Source organism: Pollachius pollachius (genome assembly GCF_949987615.1).
Source record: "Pollachius pollachius genome assembly, chromosome: 18".
In the NCBI taxonomy this organism is placed as follows: Eukaryota; Metazoa; Chordata; class Actinopteri; order Gadiformes; family Gadidae; genus Pollachius; species Pollachius pollachius.
In genome coordinates, this window is record NC_136951.1 from 17,429,336 (window position 1) to 17,440,803 (window position 11,468).

General features: G+C 44.4%; 1 protein-coding gene across 1 annotated transcript in view; it reads right to left on the minus strand.

The window, feature by feature from the left end:
* The window catches only part of nrcama (neuronal cell adhesion molecule a), a gene marked incomplete at its 3' end in the record, with an annotated part of 64,401 nt that extends 58,148 nt beyond the window's left edge, over nt 1-6,253 (minus strand). The window contains exon 1 of the mRNA XM_079755523.1: nt 6,201-6,253. The remainder of the gene's footprint in view (nt 1-6,200) is intronic.
* Nucleotides 6,254-11,468: the final 5,215 nt, after the last annotated feature.

Below are 11,468 nucleotides of genomic sequence, written 5' to 3' on the forward strand. Positions count from 1 at the left end.
TGATTGAGAGAGGAGCAGACTGTCTGTTAAAGAGTTCCAAACCTGAGGGTTTAAAACCAGCCAAGCTTGGGGAAACTAATCACTCTGGGACAGGGGACCTTATACTCCATGTAGGGGGGGGCGGGGGGTGAGGAGAGAGAGAGAGAGAGAGAGAGAGAGAGAGAGAGAGAGAGAGAGAGAGAGAGAGAGAGAGTCGGACCACACATTGGGTGGTGTCATTTATTTACTCACTGGACCAGGAGAGGAAACCAAGCGTCCGATTCCAATATGGTGTCCGGGGAACACAAAGAGGGAGACACTGAGAACACTGATCTGCTGATATTTGTGAAATGATTGTTATTCTAGTTGATTATTCGTTATAACATATAACACCATTAGTTATTCATATATATCATTTGGTGTTTCAACCTGTGATGTGCATCTGTGTATCTATCTATCTATCTATCTATCTATCTATCTATCTATCTATCTATCCATCCATCCATCCATCCATCCATCCATCCATCCATCCATGGATGGACCGTTCTTCCAATGTGCTGTAAAAATCCGTTCTTCCAATGTGCTGTAATATTTATATTTATTCCTTTATTATTGATTTTCTTTTTAATGTGTAAACTGATTATACTTTAATGATGTGAGGTGTAAAGTAGTATAGTTATGTGAGCAGAAAAGTACCTTCCATTGTGTAATAGGTGTCATGCATTATACATCACCTATCCTATCTTTAGACGTACAATGTTAGCAACTGCCATCTGGGTTGGGGGGGGGGGGGCACTGTTGGCAATATACTGTCCAGGGCATTATCTAAATGTCACACTCTCTCTCTCCCTCTCTCTCCCTCTCTCACAAACAGAAGCACAAGCACACACACATACACACACACACACACACACACACACACACACACACACACACACACACACACACACACACACACACACACACACACACACACACACACACACACACACACACTACACACACAAACAATTAACCAGGCATATAAACCTGGTGGCATAATCAGTTTGTCACCATCACCTTCACCGTTACCAAACAACCGACAAAACAATTTCCCCCAACCACGGTGAAGCGTGGTGGCTTTAGTCCCGCCTCCTCAGGGCACGACAGCCACTCACGGACACTCTCTCTGTCTGGCATTCTACCACTGGAACGAGGAGGGGCGTGAGTGGCTGGAACCCTGCCCACAGAGGGAGCCTCTCTCTGGGGCGCAGCGGGGAGACGGAGTGGGGGACACATCCAGGGACCAAAGCATTTTTTTCTTTTATTTTACCACACAGTATTGATTATTCTGCGAGGATCGGTACAACGCAGCCACAGATCGATCTGGCGTGTGAGGTTGGGAGAACGTGCAGCTAGGAGAAAAACGTGTGTGTGTGTGTGTGTGTGTGAACAATATTAATGGATGCGATTGTATAATGTCGCTGTTGACGATGCAGAGGCTGGCAACATCTGGAGAAGCTGCACCTTGTCTGCACGCACGCACGCACACACACACACACACACACACACACACACACACACACACACACACACACACACACACACACACACACACACACACACAGACACACACACACACACACACACACACACACCAAAATTACTATATAGTAATTTTGCCCACAAATCCAGGCCTATAGGATTAGTTTAATCTCGCGCAACCTAAATGTATGTCATGGTCAGACACAATGTCAAACTGTAAGGGGAAATACATCATTATTATGCTAATGATGCACACAACCATATAATATTACTATTGATCCATTAAGGCTAATCAGCCTTATTATTAAACACTGGTCCAATACCAAAGGGAGAACTCAGACCGTATCAGGTTGCCAGGCTGTTAAAATAAATCGAACGAAAAACGACAGGATAGAGTGCCTGCTCTGATGTGTCCGTCCATCTGTCTGTGTGTCTCTGTGTGTGTGTGCGTGTGTGTGTGTAATTTAAAGTAAGCGTCCTGTGTCAGAGCTGCTTTTGAATAAACAAATGATCCTGACTGGGCATAAAACAGAAGCCTTAGAAGCACACGCAGGAATAAAACCAAGCCTAGGGACAGCATTGTACCAGCACTATCATTTAACTATTTAGTCACTTATGGCTCCTCTCAGAACATAATTTGTTTGTCATTAAGGAGCCAGGGGTATAGGAAAGCTAGGGCGTCTTGCTCAAGGAGTCCAGCCAGGCAGGCTACAGCAATGTGGGATTGAACTCAGAACCTTTCGGCTGAGAGTTGAACTATCATTTAAAATGTAAGTGCAAGAATCAGCTTACTCATCCAAGCAGAATGTGCGTGTGTGTGTGTGTGAGTGTGTGTGTGAGAGTGTGCGTGCACATGTGTTTATTAATGTGTATGTGTATGTATGGGCGTGTGCGTGCACTGGTTTTGCGTATGTGTGTGCGTGCGTGCTTGTATGTATGTGTGTGTGTGTTCGTGTGTGCATGCGTGTGTGTGTGTGTGTGTGTGTGTGTGTGTGTGTGTGTGTGTGTGTTCGTGTGTGTGTTCGTGTGTGCATGCGTGTGTGTGTGTGTGTGTGTGTGTGTGTGTGTGTGTGTGTGTGTGTGTGTGTGTGTGTGTGTGTGTGTGTGTGTGTGTGTGTGTGTGTGTGTGTGTGTGTGTGTGTGTGTGTGTGTGTGTGTGTGTGTGTGTGTGTGTGTGCGCGCGTATGTGTGTGTGTGGTCCACGTCTCTTCGCATCACTCCCTCACAGACTGCTCTAGCCCAGGACACCACAGCTGGTGAAGTCAGCAGTGCGTTTCCACCGCCCTCCCCACTCATCCTCGCTCTCTCTATTCCCCGCTCTTCCCGTCTCTCCTGTACTTCGCTGTGTTCCTGCTGTCCTCCCCCTGTTCCTTCAACCTTTCTTCCTCCCGCTCTCGTTTCCTTCCTCCCTCCTCCTGGTTCCTTCCTCCAATCTCTGGTTTCCCAGGCTGTTCCCCATTCCGCTTTCATTCCCACCATCAGCTCTTCCCCCTTGGAGTCTGTTGAGGTAACTGCATTGCTTGTTCCTCACCGGATCAAGACAAGAAACACCTGACGATACGCAACATCAACGTGCCTTCAAGGGTCAAACGACGGCACACGGGAATTAACTCGTTCTTGTGAACCAAATGCTTTTTGTCTTTTTAAGTCCGAATTTGGCACCGTTTCTGAACCCATGCAGAATGACACTGAGTCTCCGTTCAACGTCTGTTCATTGTCAGCGGGGCGACTTCTCTGAACAAAATCCGATCCAATGGCATCCGATATAAAACAAAGGCATCTGTTGTTTCACCAGAAGCAACACAAAAGCAAAATCATCATCAGCATCTGTTCTGGTTACCATGGCGCCCCAGTTTCACTGCATGGAAATCCTTCTGAAGTTCCCCCTCCCACCACACACACACACACACACACACTCACACACACCCATCCGCCCGGCCTATTAAACCATCGTCCATTCAGTCGATCCATCAATCCTGCTCACACCCAGTCACAATCATTTCATATGCCTCAACATACACAGCGCGCCCCCCCCCCCCCCATCCAGCTGTGTTCGCCCTGGCTGTGGCAAGCCCGACCACAGCTGTCAGCTCTCAGAGGCTCTCGACACCTAGACACCCCCTTATCACCCCCCCACCTCCAACCCCCTCCGCCCCAGGCCCCGATCCTAATTAATGCAATTAAAACCAGGATTAGAGCGCAGCGCCAGACAACCTGGTTTCACACCGCCTAACGAGATTGTTTATCTTCAAACCACATCCTCTGGTCTTCAAATCAAGGAGGGATTCAACCAGAGCCAAAAGCGACTCGGGGCCATTATGCGGTTCTCTTAAAGGGGGGGGACCCAGATCTACCGCTGACTTTGATGTTGATTAGCATGTAGCAAGCCTTTTCAAACAGATTCAAATATGCCCGTTAGTGACATCACACACGTGGGAGTATCTACTATGATGTCTACCATCCCTCATACATACATAAGTGGACCTGTACGTGTCCAACACGCCCAGATGCATGATGGATACTTAAAAAACGACCCTATTAGTTACATCAAACGTTGACAGTGTCCACCAGGATGTATGAACGAAAAATGAACTTGAGAGCCCGCCTAGTGGACTATACCAACTGGTGATCAGGCCGATCCGTCTAGTTCACCCGCAGGGGTGGATCCCCCCAGTTGTGATGTCACAACTGGGTAGAGTCTGATACTATGCTAATCAACCTCATGTATGTGGAAATACGATCGCGATGCTTCATTTGCATGCGATCGCGGCAGCGGCGATCAAAATGGAGCCATATCGTTCTAGTCGCCCGCCCAGAATCTCAATGAAGGACGCTCCATCAGATTGCAGGCACCTGATGGAGAGAAGAGAGGGATAAGCAAAGGGGAAGAGGAGGGAAGAGTGATGGTGACAGCTCAACCGGCGATGGGCAGACCTCCTGCCGCTGACAGGAGGAGTTACCTGAGGATTTACGGCCACACCATACCTAGCTTACGTCCCATTAGACCCACCAGTGGAACCCATGCTTGCCGCGGTAGCTAGCTCCACACGACATGAATCAGGCTAGCCATGCTATTATCCCCACCTAGCCTGGCATGCCTTCATCTTCATCATCATCATCATCATCATCGTCCGATAGGATCGCAAGGTAAAGGCTTGTACACACATATGAATTCAAGTATCATGTATGTGCGCACACGCACAAACATGCTTATAGCTTCAAACACAGACACACACGCAAACATGCACACATGCACAGACTCACACATGTACACACACATACGTGCAAACACACACACACAAACAAGCCAATTTCTTAACAAGCCTTGTTTAGAAATTCAACCATTTAATATATCAGGTTAAAAGCAATGCAATTATCTAATGAATGCACAGTGTCTAAAAACAATGATGGTAGATATATGTAGATCAGCCACTAATGATGATATATGATGCATAAACATTCATCCTTCTGATACAATGACTTAAATATGTTTGAATAGGCTACATTTATGCAATGAGTAACGAATATACTGTAAACCTATCGCTGTGAGTAAAAGTTTACATTTGACAACAGCAGTGATTTAGAATTTAGCGCTATAGGCTTATGGATTATCCTGCACACCATAGGCCTAGATCAACTTTACGACCCTGCGTTCAATAAATACAGAAAGCTATATGCACTTGTGAGATTCACTGGGTTTATGGAAGTCTCTCTCTCTCTCTCTCTCTCAGTGAAATATATGTCAGATGAGATGAGAAAAAGCAAAACAGGTGTGGGCAGCAATTCCCTGCAACGCTATAGCATATAGGATAACACAGTAAACCAGAGGACTTGTTTTGTAATTCGGTCAATACAGGCCTATCACCCACCAACAAACATTGTGACCATTCTATAATTGCAAAGCGATCATCCAATCAACAAAGCCCAATTATGTGTTAACGTGTAAAGGGGTTTAGGCGTTTCTATTTCATCATTCAGGTCAACCTATTGCCAATGATGTAATGACATGCAATTAAAATCCCTTTCATACGATCCCCCCCCCCCCTTTTCTCCTTTAAGTCTTATTTTTAACGCGAAAAAAATTGAGATCTTGGATTGTGCTGTCTTGATGTTCATCATGACACCTGCTCTATTTCATTGTGTTTCTCAAATTGCATCTCGTCTACCGTGGAGGCGGTAGATGACACCTTGGAGGTGGGGGGAGATATTTATTCAACAGAGGAAATATCACAAGCAGACATCAAATAATCTGCTCAACAGCGAAGGCCTCATAGCCGGTTGGCCAGACAGAAACCACCCCGTCTGCACACAAAGACTACATCTCCTTCCTTTTCTTGAACTAGACTCTCCTAGAAGAATTGCATTGCTATTGATCTCTCTGTGCACGAATTATAATACATCCCCGTGTTGGCGGCTGGGTGCACCTCAAGCTGGTCAGGAACCAGCTGGCCACAATGCTTCATGCTTTTTAACGTCGGTGATGATCTAGCCCGGTATTTTCTTTTATTTAGAGACACCGCATTTCCCGTATTTATCATTTTAATCACGCTTAACACCTCCGAGGTGCCAGGGCGGGATGAATGGAACAACTGCACGGCATCCTCAGTGATTCCACTGCACCATTCTCCTCCACCGTGGACCTCAATTACAACGTAACGCCAGTGAGGAAGGGAAAAAAGAGCGCGTTTTAAACTCACCGTCTGGCGATCAGGGGCAGCGATATCCTCCAGGTTATGTTTTTAGTCTCTGCTTTACGTGATGGCTTCCTGACTGACTGGAGGTCTTTTTTTGTCTCCCTTGGCTGTGACTCGTCCGTTGCCCCCCCCTGCTGCAGCAAGCTGTGGTCCACACGCAACAGAAACAGATTCTCTTCTCTCCTCCTCCTCCTCCTCCTACTCCTCCTCGGCTCCTTTCCACACACCAGCAGCTCCCCCGTCCGCTGTCATAAAACAGAGCAGGCAGGCTCCTCCGTTGCGGTCTACTGCCCATGCGCGCGCCGACCCCGCCGCCTCTGCCGTCGTTGTCGACGTCGTCCGGCCGCCAGTGCGGTAGCGCGCGCCGTTCGCAAAAGCGGTGCAGCAGCGACATCCCCGGTTGAACCGGTGGATGCAGTGGCGCTAACACGAGGATGCGGTTGGCCTGTCACCAACCCAACACCAAAAAAATAAGAGACGTGCATTCGCCTGTTTTGTTGTGGACTGTATGCATGCCACGTATAGGATAGGCATATGTTATGCTTATGCAATGTAAGGCTGCAGTTGCAATCTGCACTGCTGCACATTGGAAATGGGGATTTAGCAAATGGGTTTTCCTTAAATCTACTGCATACTGTTTTGATTTTTCTTCCTTTTTATTTGCCTGCAGTGGTTTACATGTTGGGATTTATTTTAATCTTGTTACGTTTCCAGCGTAACATTGGCCTAAATAACGTTTCCTACAAATGATGTGTTCAAAGAATGATGTGAAAACATGACACAAGCTAAACAAAGGCTTGGGCAGTCATGACGAGTTTAAGTTTGGATATGCACTCCAATTCAACTGTCACCTGAATAGACACACACACACGCACAAAACCACACACACACACACACACACACACACACACACACACACTAGCACCAGTGTGCAAACAGTTTAGCTATTTCATTCATCCTAAAGACAACATGTGACCCATTTAGTGCTTTTTTAAATCCACCTTCTTTTGCAGATAAAAAAGATTATGTATACGTTACGTATTTATTATATATATTATATATAATGTTATATTTTGGAGGGATCTTCACCGCTGTTGTAGTGATGACATCATGCAGAACAGAAAATAGGTTTCTCCTGATGAAAGTAAAACACACACACACACCCCCACACACCCCCACACACACACACATACGCACAAACTGTATATCCGGAGGCCAGGGAGCATCCATGACAAGTTTATACAAACGAGAATACATTATGGGATGGCAGTGTCACTTTGACAACTGCCAGACAACCTGGCCTACTCATTGGGCTAGCTTCCACCACACACTTCCCCATTTGGTCTGAGTGAAGTTTAATAAGGCTTTCCTCTGCTTGTATAGCTTAAGCCCTTGCGGAGAGTAGAGAGAAGATATTTGTGTGGAAAAATACTATAAAATGTTGTATACAGAGTAAAGCATGCTAATGGCCTCTTAAGGGGACCATTAGCATGTGTAGCGGTTCAATAGGAAACACTTCATGGGAACCTTGCTTACAAGCTAGCTGCCTAAACCTATGAGAATGACAAAACACATATTTTGTCTGTTAAATGTAGTTTGCCCCGTATGTGATTCTTGTGATATTACAGTGCCTTATGGATGCAACATTGTTGCATAAGAGTCTGAATGGACGCCAGAAACTCATTTGATTATAGCAGACAGACAGGGCTCTTGACAGATATGGATATTGAACCATCTTCATAAGCTCAGTAAAATGGTTTATTAATAATAAAGGTTGAGAATGATGAATACACCTAGACTATATATTCCATGTTTTAAGTTTTTTTAAATTAAGGGAATTATCTAAGATAACCAAAATAACATTCTTAAAACAAAAACAAAATCTTAATTTGGAGACTCGTAACGGTTGCTAGGAAACAGCGTAAGATGGAGAGAGAGAGAGAGAGAGAGAGAGAGAGAGAGAGAGAGAGAGAGAGGGAGAGAGAGAGAGAGAGAGACCCTATCCAGCAATGCTTCTGTTTACAATTAAGCAGGAAGGAAGAGTTACAGACTAAAGATCCAATCAAAAGAGGCAGCCATCATGGGGCAGAAGCTTTCATACTTCTACGATCATCTAAACATTTCTAGGCAGGCAGACAGCTTTTGATTGTTATAATGGTTGGTCTCTATTCTTTAATAAACAACAGAGATGAAATCGGTCTCTCAGAGCAGAAAGGGAATTGACTTAAGTGGTCATGGAGGTAGACACAGATCTAAGTCTACATCTTACAGGTATCAAATACACTGGCAGTAACGTCATCTGCCTGCAATTTGGCAAAACAGTTTGGTCTTTCAGTGTAAGTTCACAATGTAGCCAAATTCCCCTTAAAATACCAAACTAACATTTATTGATTTAAAAAATGAAACTTTTTTTGTACTAATATGACAGAGCCTTGGTTATACCTGTATGGATTTGAACAACTATTTGACAGTAAAATACATTTATTAAGCTGACACTTTTGTCCAGAGCAACTTACAATAAGTTCATTCAACCATTAAGATACGCACCAAAAAGTGTGATAATCACGTGGGTACATAAAATCCATCCAATGAGCAAAATAGCTTTAAGAGATACAGCAGATATGCAGTCTTTAGTGCTAACACATTGGTCACAAAATGATCTGTTAGATAAAGAGCACTGCATTCCGACCAACATAATCTCTACAATGTGGCTCATTGTAGTTCAATGCAAGTTGCCATGGTCACAGCCTTAGCAGCAGGCTTTTTTCGCCATACACCTGTGACCAGAAGTCTTTTTTTTTATATATAAATTCAGTGAACTTGTTTCAAGTTTTCCCTCACAAACGCCTGTGGGATTTCACATGCTTACATCACCGCCCCTCTATCCTCGAACAAAAATGAAAAAGCAGGTTTTAGATTTTTTAGGACCTTCACCCGTAACACTCAAACCCGTTAAACCCTCCTGTAGACCTATAACACAAACTCCTAACCCCCTACCTCCCCTTAATAAAGAACAATTCAGATTATATATATTTTCGCATTGTCACAAAGATTTCCTATGCGTCGTGGCATATTATTTTTGATTGATTGTGGTGATGAAAATCACTGAAATCCATATCACAGCAGTGGATACAATGGAATGTTAGTATTGGTTGATCATGTAACCATGATGATAGAGCGTGTAGTCTGTTGCATGCATTTGGTCAGGAGGGGAGAGAAAAGCAGCAATTCATCATCATCGACAAGCTTGGCATTCCTTGGTGACAACTGTTATTGTGTAAGGAGGGGGCTTGAGTTTGTTAGGAGAGAGTTACTTTACCATTATGAATACACACCTGGGGGGAGATAAGGTTCAATTCAAATCAAATACTTGAGATGCTGCTTGCGTTTTTGGCCCCACATGAAGTGTATGTTGTAGACGGTGCCCTATCACATGGTTTTGGCCATACATCAACATGTGGTTTTTTCGCCTAGGTAGTCTGCAACCCTGTAAACACATAATGACAGCAATAAGGATTATGGTTGAAGACTATCAAAGACAACTACAGAAAATTGAAATACAATTCAAAAGTTAAGTGTAAATATATTTGATGAAGAAACAAAATGAAAGTGAGTAAACATAAGTAGTAAGTGTGCAAACATTGACAATGAAACCCAACATGAATAATCTTTCATTATCATTATTTTAATGCTCTTTATCCTTTTACCAAGCAGTCAAAGAATGGATCAAAGCAGGATTCAAGGCAATGCAAGTATAATTAATTTCACATCGTTAGAATTGTGTGAGTTTCTACAATTATACAAGGTTTTATTTACGGCAAGTTTGGACAGAACTTTCTTGTGCATGCAACATCTTAACTTCAAAACATTGAATTACTAATACCTCGAAATATGGTCAACATAAAACGTACTCATAGAGTAGAACATGCTCTTAACCATAAAATAAAGCAAATAAAATGAAATGACTATACATTTGAAATATTTATGGGAAAAATCTTGAGGACTTTTAATTTGAAAGAAATAACCCTGTCATTATGTCCTATTATATAAAGTCGTTTATTATTTATTGGTAGACCAATTTCTGAGACTTTTGCCATTACTTAAAACATAATTTAGATAAAATCGGGAGAGCTAAGAATAGTATTATACAAAGTGCATTGAGTCTTAAGAAAGTATAAAGGTAGTTATCAATGGATTCTCTCACTAAACTACTTGGACAGAGTTGCATCAATAGTGTTAAAACAGAAATGTTGAATATTTACAAAATGAGCATATCCCAATATCATACTAGTCAGTTATTACTAACGACAGTGAAATGTATCCCCATACAAATATGGGCACCTCATCATTTCTCATCTCAAACCAATCAATCAAGTACTTTTTTCCTCTACTCAATAATGAAACGTCCCAGTTTAAACTTGCTGTCCATCGTGTCAACCCCTCATACATCTACGGAGGCGGTCCCCTCAGACCACCTTCTCTTCTCTGCTGGTTCCCATGCCACTGAGCTCATTTAGAATCAGAGCTGGACAGAGAGAGATGGGGGTGGTTCCCAGTGTTGTGCAACTGATCAGTGAAAGTGTTGGGCCTCAGTAAATGCAAATGCGAAAAAAAAAAAAAAAAAAAAATCTCTGAACTCAGAAATACCTATTTGGCGTAACCCAGTCCTCCAGCTATGCAGTTAAACTCCTTAAGCTCAGTGACGATTGCGTTACAATAAACACACACAATGCACAAAACATGATTCCTCCTGCCCTCGTCCACCTCTGAATGTCATCAGTATAAACGTGCGGACAGAAGCATTTCAAGACATTTTCCCCTCCTTTTTTTAGTTGAACCTTCGGATTACCAACTGCTAAATCGTAAACCCCTACCTAAGCCCCGCCTCCTGCTCTCCCTCTCCTCCAATGGGCCGAGGGCCCACAGTTCAAGCCCCACCCCCTGGCCCCTCTCCTCCAATGAGACTACAGCTTGGAGGAGGTGAAGGGCAGGCCATCGTACATGTCCGTCTCCCTAAGCCCCGCCCCCGGCCCCCTCTCCTCCAATGAGACTACAGCTTGGAGGAGGTGAAGGGCAGGCCGTCGCACATGTCCGTCTCCCTAAGCCCCGCCCCCGGCCCCCTCTCCTCTAATGAGACTACAGCTTGGAGCGGGTGAAGGGCAGGCCGTCGCACATGTCCGTCTCCCTAAGCCCCGCCCCCGGCCCCCTCTCCTCCAATGGGCCTACAGCCTGGAGGAGGTGAAGGGCAGTAGCCCCGCCCCCGGCCCCCTC